Here is a 14,500-nt window from a genome sequence, read left to right on the forward strand (position 1 = left end):
GGAGAAACACACATGCTTGTTTTTAATTTACTTGAAATCCTCTTCTCTTGGTGCTACTGGGACAGGCAGCTGCCAGGCTCTCCTGGCCGGGTGGCTAGGGGCTCAGCCCCGAGGACTGACTCCCTCCCGTGGCAGGAGGAGCTGGAGCTGGTCCAAGTCCTCAGTTCCAGGCCCTTCGTGAGGACCTGACTTTTTGGTGGCAGGATACCCTCTCCCGGCCAGGAGAGTCCTTGGATTGGGTCCTTGGGCTGCAGCCCTCCCTGAGCACCCAGTGCTGCGCCTGGAGCTGCTCCCCTGTGCCAAGTGCATCCACCGTCCCATCAGCAGGAGGGAGCAAGGGGCCCCCATTTTCAGATGGGGACTCAGAGAACTGAGGAGCTTAGGGAGCAGCAGCACAGTGGGACTTTCCCTGAGCACTGTTGGTCTGTCTGCTCCAGGGGCTCCTTCCACACTTGCCCAGATCAGCGAGGAGCTCGTCCAAGTGACAGACACCTTTCTTGGTTCCTCCTTGAGCCGACTCCCAGTCTGATGGACTGCTGCTCACTGGCTGTGGGACCTAAGTCAATTCCTTCCCTCCTCAAGGTTTCTGACTGAGGAGATGGAATCAGATGAGGCCTGTGGGTCTGATACTTGGACTCCAGGTATGATGTGCTCTTGGCTCTCCCGGTCCCCGTGAGGCAGGGAGGACGAGGACTTTGAGCCAATGTTAGAGGAGGAATCAACCGAGAGCTGTGTGGTAGAGTGGCTTGGCCTTGGCACGCTGGCCCTGCCACTGGGCAAGCACTTCTCTCTGAGCCTCAGCTCTGTCTAGAAAAGGAAGGTAATAATACGTACCTAGTGGGGAGGGTACAGCTCAGCAGTAGAGTGGGTGCTTAGCATGCACGAGGTCCTGGGTTCAGTCCCCAGTGCCTCCACCAAAAATAATAATAATGCCTCCCTCACTGATGGGCATGAAAACACACGTGTAAGGCTGTTGGCCTGGCGTCTGGCATAAGCACACAGTCCCCCACACAGTAGCTGCTCCTGCTGCTGTTGTTATGTGGGGGTTTTTTCCTTTGAATTGGAGAAAGTCCCAGCTGTTACATACCCAAAAGGTCACCCGGTCCAACTTCTGTTTTTTACAAATTGGGAAACCAAGTCAGGAAAAGGGAAACAATGTGCTCAATCCGAGATCAACAGAGAGTTAGCTGCACTCTGTTTCACCCTCTGCCTCCTCTCCCCCAGCAACCAGAAAAGCACCTGCATTTGAAAACAGCTGCACTGACTTGTCTGGCCCCCCTGGGAGCAGACCCCTCAGGCCCAGCTCCTGCTGAATAACATGTAGTCACCAGGATTGGGGAGCCCTGTGCTCCATCAAGGTGGGTAGCAGCAGAGGCCTCAGGAGTTGGCTCCAGGGGTCACATCCCCGAGCTTTGGGTTCGGGCTAATGTCATGGGCCAGGCAAAGGCCCAACCCAAGATGTCTACCTAGGACACTGGGACCACTCAGAAACAGCCTTTCTCCAAGGAACACAAACCCACATCATTGCCAGTTATTGACCGAACTGTCCTCATCCCTCGTTGCACTTGCCGCAATCATAACGTGCACTTGAACTTCACAAATTCACATCTGGTGCCCAGTACCTCACCGGAACTTACTAGTTAGGGAGAAAGGAATGAACCAGAGGTTGCTGGGTAGAACCTTTTACATTTCTTTTCCAGTTTTTAGTTCATAAAGTTCCTTCATATCCGTTTATCTCATTTCATCCGTCAAATCCCCTGAGAGGTAGGGATTCATAGTCCCATTTTATCCATTGGAAAACTGAGGCTCAGAATTCGAAGCTGGGTTGCCAGTAGGGCAGCCACGTGTGGCTGTTTAAAATGCAATAATACTTAAAATGTTCTGTTCCTTAGTTGTGTTAGCCACATTTCATATGCTTAGTGGGCATGGGTGGCCAGCGGCTACCGGGCACCACAGCGCGCAGTATTTGGCCTTGTGGAAGAAGCTGTCAGACAGTGCTGACCAGAAGCCGCCACTGCACCTTAGTCAGTGCACGGCCGAGCAGGGGCTGGGAGCCCTGGTTTTCTGACTTCTAGTCCGGGGCTTTTCCAGGCCACCCACCCTACCCCAGGGTGGAATTTGGAGGGTGCAGATGAGTGTGGGGGGAGTTTTCAGAAGCTCTCCAGGCTGGATCTGGGGGACCGCCTTTAGGGGCAGGCGGGCAGGACCGATACTCAGGACTGGGTCTTTCATCTGTCTCTAACAAGAGCAATCTCTCTCTCCTGTTTTGCATAAAACTAGTAAGATCAGCTCCACCAACTCTAATGCAAATGTGGTGATGTTGCCTCATTTTTCTAATGAAACAAAATGCTGTCTGGGGCCTGCCCGTGGGCTCTGCTCCCCTTTCTCCAGAGCCCCCCCAGCCAGGAGCACAGGCATCCTGAACGGGTCTGGGGGTGCAGTCTGTCCTCCTTCTCAGCCCAGCTGGACAGAATCTGGTTCTGAGTGCTGTGCTCCCTCCTGGGGTGGTCGTGGTCTGTGCTGTCCAGAGCCGTCCTATCCATCTGCTGAGGACACAGAGCCACTGCTGCCCCAGGGACAAGGCCCGCTTCCCGCTTCACAGGTCAAGCTTGGGCCACAGGATTTGGGGCTCAGCCCTTCATCCCGCAGCAGCCGTGGTCCAGGGCCCCCACAGCCCCCGGGGCTCCTTCAGAATCAGGCTGGGCAGGGGCCCTTCGTGGGACCTTGCCCCTCTTTCAGCTGCCTGCCCCTCTTTCCTGCCCTTGGATTCAGGAGTCCTGATTTACTCCTTTCTGCTTATCCTCCGGGGAGGTGACCCAGACATCTCAGCTCTCAGGACTGGGAGCTGCTTGTAACCAAGGTGATTTTCTGTTCCTCTCCCTCAGAAATGGAGTGTGTTTTTTTAGTGGGACCCCTTTCTATATACTTGGGAGGGGTGGAATTTGAGTAAAGAGGTCTACTGCTTGAAACAAACAAACTTGAAAGCCACTGGACTTGTCCATTTCCCTTGTTTTGTGGACAGCCCTTGGAGATCTGGGAAGGACAGGGTCTTGTGCAAAGCCAGTGGTGACTGACACGGGAGGCCTCTTGAGTGCCCTCAGTCATCCCTTTAGATCCTTAGGAAGGTATTTCCTAGGGGCAGGTGAACTCACTTTCCTCTCTGACCTTCAGGCCCTACATTTAATTTCACCCACCTTCTGGGCTGCCCTGGGTCTCTTCTGGAGAGATGGGGCCTAGGAAGTCCTCCCCAGGAGATGTGGGACTTGACCCTCTGTTGGGGTTGGGGGTGGGTGGGAGTCTGGAAATGCAGTCACAGATTCACTGCAAAGCTGTTACCTGCCCAACCCAGTCCTGCCTCTTCCCTTTCTCCATCCCAGCAAGGGTGGGGCCCCTGCTAACACCCCCACAGGACCAAGTCACCCCCTGGAGGCAGGGAGCCGGGCGGGGGCGGAGGGAGTGTGGAGTAAAGCCTCACCATCAAGGGCAATAGGGATGGCAAATCAATTTTACCCCACACACCACCCGTGGTCAGCCTGGACCATTAATCCTTAAGGATTCTGAAGCCATGTCCCTCCTCAGTGGGGAGGAATGCTTGGGTCAATTAGAAGTGTCTGCTGGGGCCTGAGAGGAAGAGCAGCATGTGTGGGATGTGTGCATGGGATCTCTCGATTCCTGACTATTGACAAACAGTTATCCCTTAGAATGGCACTTAGGCCTTTTATGATCTGACCCTGTCCACTTGCCTAGCATATTTTCCCACTGTTGACCATGCATGTGATGGCGTGCCCATCTTTCCCACCTCTGTGCCACTGTTCGCAGCAGCTCCTTCTGTAGGGAAGCCCCCTCCCCCCTCCACATGTCCACCCACCTCACTTGTAGCATCACCTCGTAGGGAAGGCTTTCCTGTGCCTGGTCAGAATCGGCCTCTCCCTTCTTGGGCGCTCATGGCTCTTTTCTCAGCCCTCCTATGACCCTTTGTGGGTTCTACTTACTATTATTGTCAATAGTGCACACTCTCCTCCACCGGTCTGGGAGGGATAGACAGGACATTTTGGTTGCAGTGACAGCCACCAAGCTGAAGCCAACTTAGGCAGGAAGAGGGCCACAGCTGAGGTGGACAGCTGGTTTGTGGGAAAGGTTGAGGATGCTTCAGAGATTCAGGAAAGAGTGAACCCAGGGAATGAAAGGCCCTGGGGTTTTCTCTCCATCTCTCATCTCTGCTTTTTTTTTGTCTGTGTGTGGTCTGGCCTCATCCTCTCTCTCTCCAGACCACCTTCTCCAAAGGTTCACAGCTTACGACCTTACTCAAGATCTCCCCCCTCTCTTTCTCTCCTTCCCTCTCTCTCTTGTTAGAAAAACCTCCGACAGGGGCTCTGATTGGCTTGCTGGGGCCAGATGCTCCTGCACCACTTGGATCTGGCCAGTAGGTGGGCTGTCCAAGGACATAGCTGCAGGGAGGGTGATGGAGACCCAGGGTGGGGGATGGAGGGCTGCCCACTCCTGCATCTCCTGTGTATGCATATGGCTATACCCTGTGGGGACCCAGAGCACAGGATGTGTGGAAAGGAGGCAGGAGATGGGTTGAGTGGGTGTGTGAGGCCGGCCATGGCAGGTGGTTTTTGAGAGTCTGCCGGGAGACAGGGGTTGCCAGGGGCTTCTTTCCATGTATATTCCTGCATTTAACCTTCACAATAATCCTTCCGTGTGAGAGAGGAGTCTCTGTTTACTCAGATCATGCAGGTAATAACAAGCCAAGAATGCTGAGCACTTAGGTGCCTCCTGGGCAGGCAGCATCACTTCCCTGCTTTACAGATCAGAACAGGGCGTGGATGAATGACTTCTCAAGGGCACGGGGACCGGTGGTCCAGCCTGGCTTCAAATCCTTATCTTTTGACTCCCTGGCCCATGGCTCTTATGACAAAGGAGCCAAGACTTTTTCTTTTTTTTTAAACTCTGCAGCTCTGTCATCTTTCAAAACCTTGAGGTGGGTGGGGCCATGGGAAGGTGGGATAGGATTTTCTTCTAATTGCGGGGGGTGGTCACACTGGAGTACTCTCCTTGTAATTCTTGTTTCTGCTGCCCTGGAGTTTTCTCTGCCTCCGTATGTTAAAAAGAAAGAAAACAGTTTAACGACAACAACACAAAAAAAACTTAGATCATTTTTAAAAAATACAAAAAAGCCTGACTTATGTGAAATTTAATTTAATTTATTTTTATACCAGCAGCTGTCAGTTCAAAGAACAACAACAAAGTAGCCATCTGTGCTTAATTTCATCAATCCACTGCCGATGGTCACGTGAGCATGGCTTTTGGACTGAGGCAGAGCACGTGGCCAGATCTCAGCACCCCACAAAACTCCCCGCAACGTCCCAGGGCCGTCCATCCAAGCAGGGGTCTGGTAGCTCATGTGGGGAGCAGAGGGGCTCGGTACCTGGGCACTCGGGCCGAACTTGTCACCAATGAGGCAAACCCAGCAGTTTCTTCTAGGTGCACTAACCCCCCGGACTTTTCACGTTTGTTAGCTCCGTGTTATTTATGCCCATGGGGAGTGGGCATTTCCACCCTGCTGAACAGATGGGGAAACTGAGTCTCAGAGGGGTCTCTCGCCCAAGGTCACACAGCCAAGAAACAGATCCAGACCCTGGTGTTCTACACTCCTGAACCCACGTCCTCACTAGCCAAGTGGCCTCCTGAGCTTGAAGCTACTTCAAAACTTCCAAGGGGCTTGGAGCCCGGCAGTGGGGGTGGGTGGGGGGAGACTCTCCTGTCACAGACCTGGGCCCCCCTCCAAGTCAGGAGGAGCGTGATGGCAATGGACCCAGCTGCCCTCTCCGGGGTGCTTTTTCTCCCAGGGCGGGCCGCATTCCTGCCTTGGGGCTCTCTGAGGAGGGTGGGCATCATTCCCCTTCCCAGGGCAAAGCCCAGAGCTGTAGGCTCATTCCTCACATGCGGGACTTGCCTGAGGTCACACGAGGAGGGAGCGTGAAGGCAGGAACACGGTGCTTATCCAAACCACAAGAAAACTGTCCAAAAGAACCCTAATCCACATGGCTGGATCTCAGGGCCTCACAGCAGATGGGCCCTTGGGGATCAGCGGGGCCTCCTTCCTTCTACAGCCCGAGAACCTGAGGCCTGAGAGGGAGAGGGACCTGCCCAGGGTCACACAGGGTCCTTGCAGGGCCTACCTGGGATGGTACAGCCTCAGGCCAACTTGTCACCTGCCACTGTGGCTTGGCCTCTCTCACATGGGCTGGATTGGGGGCACTTTCATGGGCCCCATTTCTTTGTAATTCAAGTAGTAAACTCTGGGATTGAACTGGCCCCTTCTTGGTAGGGTCAGGAAGTGGGTAACCTGGCCAAACCTTTCTACGCCCGCCACCACCAAAAGACCCAAACCCCCAAAGCAAAATCAGAAGAAACCCCAGTCGGAATTCCTGGGCAAATCACAGCTTTATTTACTGTTGAATTAAGAGAAGTAAGAGTGAGCAAGTCAGAATCATTAAAATATAGATCAAGAAAGTCACATTTTTTGATTTGCCATATTAAAGAGAAGCGGGGGAAACACGCCAATTGGCTTGTCATCTTCTCATTAAATAACAGATGGTGGCTGAGTCACTGCTCCCGGCAGTCAGGACGCTGTTGTCTGCCGGCTTCCTCGCTGGGGCCCAGCCGCTCGCTCAGGACTGAGGGGGCTGGTGGAGGGCAGAAGAGGAGGAGGCCCACCTCCCTCTGCCTCCTCCTCTATCCAGCGCCATTCCATCCTTGCTGCCCCCTCAACCTCTGGAATAGTCCATCTATTCCTTTTTAATGATGGTGTGAACATATGGAGGCCCCCGCCTGCAAGGGAGACAGAAAGCGGGCCAGAAAGTGGTACCTAAGTTGCGGTTATGGGGGAGGATGCTCTGGGGCAGTGGGGATCCAGCAGGGAGCCTGACCAGCTTGGGGGAGGGGGACCAGGCCCCACATAGAACTTGGGCTGGTGGTTCTCCTCTCTAAGGATCACCGAGGCACCGCCCCCAGACTCTCTGCTGCCCCAAGGTCTGCATCTCCTCACCTGAAATCTGCTGTTAATACCAATGCTTTGCCCTTGGGGGCCTCCTTTCTTCCTTCCTCAGTGTTACTCCGTCCTCCCCTTCCTTCTGCCCCCATCACATATGCTGCCTGCCAGGCCCAGGGGTGGGCACAGAAGAGCAGAGACCCTTCTGTCCAGGGGCACTTGTGACTGGTCAACAGTCATTTGCAGGTCCCTCTCCCTGACCAGCTGGCTGTCATCACGGTTGCTTTTGAGGACTCGAGTGTAGACCCCACTGCTATTGATGTCTCCTCACATGAGCAGTGTGATTCAGACCCTGTCCCCACAGAGCTCTTGATGGGCTGTAAAGATCAGTAGTGTCACTGGGAAGGTGGGAGAGGTGGCTGATGACTTTTAATGAAGTCCCTTTCAAGGAGCAATTTGGGCCAACTGGAATTTTGATAGAGATTATATGGAATCTATAGATGTCTTTAAGTAGTATGGACATTTTTAACAATATCAATTGTTCCAATCCATGAACATGGGATGTCTTTCCACTTGTTTGTGTCTTCTTCAGTTTCTTTCATCAAAGTCTTGTAGTTTGCATCATATAGTTCTTTCATGTCTTTGGTTAAATTTTACTCCTGAGCATTTTATTGTTTTCAATGCTATTGTGGATGTGATAGTTTTAAAATTTTCCTTTTCAGATATTTTGTTGTTAGTATATAGAAACAAAATGGAGTTCTGTATGTTGATTTTATATCCTGCAACTCTACTGAAATTGTAGACTAGTTCTAACAGTTTTTGTTGTTGTTGCTGAGTCTTTAGGATTTTCTATATTTAAGACCATATCATCTGTAAATAATGACAATTTTACTTCTTCCTTTCTGATTTAGATGCCTTTTATTTATTTTTCTTGCCTAATTGCTCTGGCTAGGGCTTCCAGTGCCATGTTGAATAGTAGTGGTAAGAGTGAGCATCCTTGTCTCGTTCCTGATCTTAGAGGAAAAGCTTTCAACTTTTCACTGTTGAGTATGATGTTAGCTGTGTGCTTGTCATATACGGCTTTTACTATGTTGAGATATGGTCCTTCTATATCCAATTTGTTGAGGATTTTTAACATGAAAAGATGTTGTATTTTTTTCAAATGCTTTTTCTGCATCTATTGAGATGACCACATGATTTGTATCTGTCATTCTATTAATGTAATGTATCACATTGATTTATGTACGTTGAACCATCCTTGCATTCCAGGGAAAAATCCCACTTGGTCTTGGTGTGGGATCCCTCTAATGTGTTACTGAGAATTTGGGCCAGTGGGTATTCCCAGTTCACACTCCTTAGTCTCTCCTTAGGAGAGTCACAAGTTCATTTTGAATCCAGGCCCCATAAGCTGAGAGGCCTTGTTTTTACAGGACATGAGACTTTGCTGTGACTGATGGTAATTGTCATAACTCTGGCTTCTATCATATTTAGGAGGAAATAATAGCAAGGTTGCATCCAGGTGCCTCTTACACACCATCACAGATACTTTGGGAACCAATACAGCTTAACAGAAGGAACCTGGGTCTGGGAGTCCAACTGGGTTTTAATTGATCAAACATTCATTCTTTAAGCACTTTAGAAAAATAGCTCATTTGGAGTCTGAACTCCAAACCTTGTGTGGAAATGGATTCTGCTGGTTCCGGCGATAGGAATTAGGCAAATTACTTCCTTCTCTGCCCTCTTGGGCCCCCCTCTTACCCTCCCCCGGCAAATGGTGGGAGCAGTCCCTACAGCCTGGGCTGTGGGGAGGACTCAACAACGTGGGATGGGCCTGGCCCTGGGAGGGGGACAATAGCAGCACTGGGTTTTCAGATCATAAGTGCACCAGTGGAGGGGTACTCAGAATGTCCGGGTTGCCCGGGCTCTCTCCAGGAGCCCGGCTTTGGGACTCTTAGATTCAGATGTTGCAGCTTGTCTGTGGCGGCATCCTTGCCCTTGGTGCAGGTGTTTATGGATGTGTGTGTGTCTGACACTGCCTGGCATCAATTGGTAACGGGTGCTCATCCTCACCTCCCCCACCTCGCCAGAGGGTTCCCGTCCAACCTGCAACTCCAGGCTGCCTGCCCCGACCTTAACAGGCTCTTCTTGTCTGCAGGATAAATTATGAAATTCTTCGCATTTTTTGTGTGGCAACATCTGGCCTCCTTGATCCGCAGCCCCTGATGAATGGATGTCGAGGTCTTTTTCCTGACTGCCCTCACCGGCTCATATTTTCCACCTGTTTGAAATCAATATTCTTTGGTGTAAATCGTGACACATCCTCCACACTGCACCCCAGCCTGTGCTCTCTCCAGACAGCTCCATGGGGCAAGTGTGACTGGCTAACGCCCTGAGGGTTTGGTTTGTGAAATAATTTCCAGGATCTCAGGCTGCTAGCCTCTCTTCACCTGGACATCCCCTGACACCGACAATTCATCATGTCCAAAAGACTCATCCCCTCTCCCCAAATCTGCTTCTCTTGGCTTTCTGATCTCTGCGAAGGTCCCCCCCACCCACCGGGTCACCCAACCAGGACACCGCGTGCCTGCAGCCCCATTAAGAACTTTTGTGGAGCTACACCCTAGAATGATCCAGAACCCTCCCTCCTGTTTCCTGCTCGTAAGTGCTGTCAGATGACTCTCTGATTCCCTGGCCTCCAATCTGCTCCTTTCCAAGTCATCCTCCAACAGCCACAAGAATCACCTGTGATGCACATCTAATAATCTCGCTCCTCTCCGGCTCTCTGTCATCTTAGGAGGAAGTCTGGGCTCCTGGGTGTTGCCTGTGAAGCCCCCCTTGCTCAGGGCCAGCCCTCCTCTGCCACATCCCCACCTCTCTTCCTCTTCCTCCTTCTCTTGGTGAAGAATGTCCTTTTCACCTTCTTGTGGCTGAGAGATTGTAGTGACTTTTAAAACTTCAGTTCTTTTGAGACTTCATCAGCACCTCTGTGCCTTATAAATACTTCTAGTAATTTTCTTGTCACCTGTCAGAGAAGGCCAGATGCTCCCCAAAGATCATGCTCCCGACTTCAGTGTGAAGTTGAGGTTGGAAGGGACCTTCCCAGGTCCCTCTGCATCTCCCTGGAGACCCAGGACTAGTTCTTGCCACCCGGACCTGAGGGGAAGTGCTGTGCATTGCTTCCAGCAAGGTCTCCTGTCCTCTCTGCTACGCCTTCTGGGCTTGATGTCCCTGAGCACAGCACCCGAGAGCCACATGCATGTAGAAGATGTTGGAGCCGTGTGGTGGCAGGAGTTTGGAGGTCTGAATCAAAACTTAGAGGGGAGCTGTCCATGGAGCAGGAATCAATCTGTGGCAACACTAACACTACCCTAAACTGTAGGGCTGAATCCGGCCCACTGCCCATTTTTATAAATAAAGTTTTATGGAAACATGCTCATTGCACTTACACATCATCTAGGGCTGCTGTCACACTGCGTACAGTGGCAGAGTTGAGTAGCTGTGACAGACCAGGTAACCCACAAAGCCCCAAATAGTTACTCTCTGGCCATTTGCAGAAAAAGTTTACCAAGCTCTGTTTTACATGGATGTACTTTTCTGAATTATTTATTGCCGTGTTTGATGCCTTGTGAGTCTAACTCATCTTCATGAAGCACCTTGCATGATGTGGGTCAAAAGGCGCTTTTCAGTGCAAGAATGGATGCTGTTCAGAGGGCCGTTGTTGTTTTCTGCTGGCCCTTTGTTGATGCGTAACCCAGGGAGAGTAGAAACTTCGTCTGGCCAGACTTTAGTGTCAGAATGTGCAGATGAGGCCGGGGTCCGTCAGCCTGCCCCAGGTGGGGGAAGGTAACAGTAACACGGGGAGAGCCCTCTTCCTGCTCCCGTCCAGAACTCTCTTGAGAAGCTTGGAGAACCTTGCCTGCGCCTGGCCCTCGGGGTCCCCGCACGTGGGAGCCGTCGGGGGTGGTTAGCAGGGAGTGGTGCCCAGGGAATGTGGAGGGGCCTGCAGAAGCACTGCAAGGGTACATATGTGGTGGGAGGGCCAGAAGCAGAGGGGAAAGATAGGTCCCCGCCCAGTGGCTGCCCCACAGCTGCTGTCCTCTTGCCTAAGCCTGCCTGCGACCCCTCCAGGGTGAGTCCCCCAAACACCTCAGCTGCGATGTGTGCGTGTGTAGTGGGGTGACTCTGACGGGGGCTGTGGGCCTTCATGAGTAGACAGGGGCAGGGGACGGTGACATGTGGGCTCCACGTTTGTTCATTAGATGAGTTTGTTGGTGGAGTTCTCACCAGCCTTCCCAATCTTGAGCGAGGCACTTGGGGGGCAGTGATGAAACTGGGGCTCCCGACTCTGGGGTTCAGTAGGGGGTTAGGGCACAGATGAAGGCCAGTGGTGCCCTTTTGGCTGAACCCACCCCTACCCCCACCAGGAATCCCATGTTTTGGGGGGCGGGGAAAGGTCTTGTAAACACAATTAAATTCTAAGGTAATATTTGATTTACTCTCAGGGTTTTCAACCAAAGATACATAAAACTGCTAGTGGGTGCTGATGTAGCCAGATTGATGAGGGTCCCCTCAAGTAAAGTCATGTGCTGTTTTAGTTTGTTCATGAGGCTGGAACACGGGTTAAATTGAATTTCCATTCATGCCCTTGGAATATGGAATAATTTCCTGGTCCGACAGTTACCTCGGTGGGGGTCTCGGTGATGCCAGCCGGCCTGATACGTGAGGCTGCTGTGCACAGGGCTGAGCTCCTGGGGCAGGAAGGGCAGGAGAGGAGGGACGGCCACCGAGTCACAGTGGGGCTGGGAGTTGAACGATTAAGAATCAAAGGATAGTGCTGGGAGATTGATGTTTCAGGGAGGTACTAAAACACTATTTCCCTTTCATGAACTTAACCATTGGATCCAATGTCACTTCCTATCATGGTCCCTAATTACCTTTGGGGATTTCTGCCCACTGTGCCCACCTGGAATGTGGGACCTGGCTTCTCTGGCCTTGCCTGTTTGAGCCTCCCAAAGGCGGGACCCCTTTCTTCATTGTCTTCTAAGAGCCTCTTGTCTGGGCCCTTCCTCCCCGCAGCAACTCCACGTAGACTGACTCTGCTCCTTTCTTGGTTAGCTGGCCTTCGCTTGGCCAGCTTGGAATCTCAGCACCGAGCCCTTTGTATCAACCACATTCCTGAACTTGATCTTCGTGGCTCCCCTATGCAGTTCCATCCAAGACCTGGTGGGACTGCTCCCCTGACTTGAAGTGATGAGTGATCCCCCACCAGCCTTTCTGGAATTCCACCAGGATTTCTGGGAACCCCACGCATATTGCCCAGAACAATGCCTAGAACCCCATCAAACTCCACATGACAACTGCAAATGTTATGAAACCCTGGCAGAATTCTGCAGTATTCTGCAGGGCCTTCTTTTGCTTTATACCCTAGGGGAGAGCCCTCAGGGGTTAAAAAAAAATGTGCTGCCTGAATAGGGTGATGGAGTCAAACTGGGCAGATGGCCCTGGATTCAGTCCTTCCCATCTACCTAAAAAGGTTTACAATTCAAGCAGGCCGAGATGGACACGTAAGTGAGCTAAAGCCAGAATACGCAAGACGGATGCCTCCTCAGGGAATATTTATTCATCAGCCTGGCACTTAGAGTCAAATAAAACACAAATGTAATAACTTAGTGGGCAGTCCTAAGTGCAACAATGCAGGGACACCCTCTCCCACCTCCCCCTCGGCCCTGCAGAATCGGAGCCAGAGGATGGGCCCTGTCAGCGCATCACCACGCTCAGTGCAGGCTTCGGAGATCGACACACGGGACACCGGTGCCGGCCTGAGCCACCTCCTAGGGCGTGTGCGGCTCAGGTGAGACAGTCCCTGGTTCGAGAAGACTCGATATGTGAGTACAGGAGCCTCTGGGCTCATCCAATGGACCAGCCTCCCACTGAGCAATGAGGCCAGGGCTGGAGGCCAGAAAGAAGGGGCTCACCCAAGATCACAAGATAGGCGCCTGCATCTCTGGATTCTCCACCCAATTAACTAAAAATACAATTTAAAAAAAAAGCCCACCTGTGCCTGACACTTAGTGTCTGACAGCTGGCAAAGCATTATGCTTCAATCCCAACAATAACCCTGCAGGGTGGTCAGGGCCGGGCTTGTCTTTTTCGTTTTGCTGTTGAGGAAACAGAAGCAGAGGGAGTAACAGCTACTTGGAGACTGAAATTTAGGTTCAGACATGCAGATGCCCGGATGGTCCCCTTCCTCTCTCTCTTTTCTCTCCTCCCCGCTCCCTGCCCCACCCTACCTTCCCCCAGTAGGTTTATGTCTGTCTCCACTAACCTCCCTGCAGAGAGCAGGACTCGCAGAGCTGCGATGACACTTGGAGATCAGTTAGTCCAGAGGCCCCGCGTCGCGGATGGGGGCAGAGTCTCAGGGACATTGTATGACCTGCCCAAGATCCCGCAGGTGTCCAGTCAGGTGTTTGGGTACCAGCGCTGTGCCCTTCCGTCGGTGCGCCTGGCCAGCTCCATCTCTGGTCCCTCAGGGCAGACACGGAGGGCTTTGGGACGCCTGGCCTGGCCTCTTTCAGGACTGCTTGACTTGCCACATGTTCACACGTGGCCCCACTGTGTCACTCCCCTCTGCTCGGGAAGCCGGTGGCTGTGTTTGCATCTCTGCAGATTGCCCCATTTGCTGAATTCTGAGCTGGGCTCCAGGGGTCAGGGCAAGCCTCGTGGTGTGGCGGTTATCATCCGAGATCTGGGACAGGCCCCGCTTCCTTGCGGGCGGGCCTGTCTGTCTTTGGGAATTACCTCTGTCATCGTCCAGGTCAAATGACAGTTAATTTCCCACATCTGTGGCTTTCAGGCGCTCTCCTCATAATCATCTCCCTCTCGGGCTGCCTCCCCAAAACGGATCCATCCTCGGCCACCTTCCCAAGCCCTTCCCTCTCTGGTCTTATTCCTCATCTGGGAAGGAAGGCTGTGTGTGTGTGTCTATAAGCGCCCTTCCAGGTTCCACACTTTACGGCCCTGGCTCTCTGTCGATTTAGGATAAAAGTGATCTGCTAATGATTCACACACAGAATTTGTTCCCATTTCCCCATCACATCTTCCTGCTTTTATACCTGAGGGGTCCCCAGCAAAAAAGGGGCTCAGGTCCCATGAACTCTGAGACCAAGTGCCACATTTCCACATGCAACTGATTCTTTTCCATCAGCTTGTGGTATAAAACTGACACGTAGCTCTTTTTTTTTTTTTGTATGAGATGCTTTTACTTGGGGCTATATTCAAAGGAAGTTGTTATCAGACTTACACTATGGCCTGGGAAAGTAGATACTTCAAAACAACCTAAAAAAGGCATGACCCTTGCCAGGGCGTAGTGGGGATGCATATATTAATATTCAATTATCACAGAGTGTTCTGAATATTCTTTTTATTACTGTTATTATTTGGTTGCCATTTTTATTTTATTTTATTGAAGTCTAGGTGGTTTACAATGTTGTGTTAGCTTCTGGC

Source organism: Camelus bactrianus, chromosome 6 (assembly GCF_048773025.1).
Source record: "Camelus bactrianus isolate YW-2024 breed Bactrian camel chromosome 6, ASM4877302v1, whole genome shotgun sequence".
In the NCBI taxonomy this organism is placed as follows: Eukaryota; Metazoa; Chordata; class Mammalia; order Artiodactyla; family Camelidae; genus Camelus; species Camelus bactrianus.